This window comes from Colobus angolensis, unplaced genomic scaffold (assembly GCF_000951035.1).
Source record: "Colobus angolensis palliatus isolate OR3802 unplaced genomic scaffold, Cang.pa_1.0 Scaffold235, whole genome shotgun sequence".
In the NCBI taxonomy this organism is placed as follows: domain Eukaryota; kingdom Metazoa; phylum Chordata; class Mammalia; order Primates; family Cercopithecidae; genus Colobus; species Colobus angolensis.
The window spans coordinates 4,732,498-4,732,796 of NW_012115544.1; the positions used below are offsets into that span (position 1 = coordinate 4,732,498).

Consider the following 299-nt stretch of genomic DNA (forward strand, 5'->3'; position numbering starts at 1 on the left):
GGGAGGCGGCGGCACTCGGGACAGCCAGGCTTTATCGCCGCGCCCTTCGCGCTCCCTCTCACCAGCCTCGGCTGCCCGCGCTCTTACCTGCTCTCTGCGACGCCTGGGAAGACCGCGGCGTCCTTTTCCCTCTCAGCAGGGCCGCGGACTAGCAGCCGCCGCCGTTGGCCGAGGGTCCGGAGGGAGCCGGGGCCTCCCCAGCAGCCCAAGCCGCTCCACAGGGAGAGGAGACAAAACAGAGGCTCGCTGCCCCGCGCAGCGACCCCCGCCCGCGCCGCCCCACCGACCCCCAACCGCCT

At 73.6% G+C, this 299-nt stretch overlaps 1 protein-coding gene across 1 annotated transcript in view; it reads right to left on the minus strand.

Moving 5' to 3' along the window:
* Positions 1–299, minus strand: part of ELF2 (E74-like factor 2 (ets domain transcription factor)) — a 126,897-nt gene extending 126,598 nt beyond the window's left edge. Inside the window, exon 1 of the mRNA XM_011944641.1 lies at positions 88–299. The gene's annotated coding sequence lies outside the window, so the exon portion shown is untranslated. The remainder of the gene's footprint in view (positions 1–87) is intronic.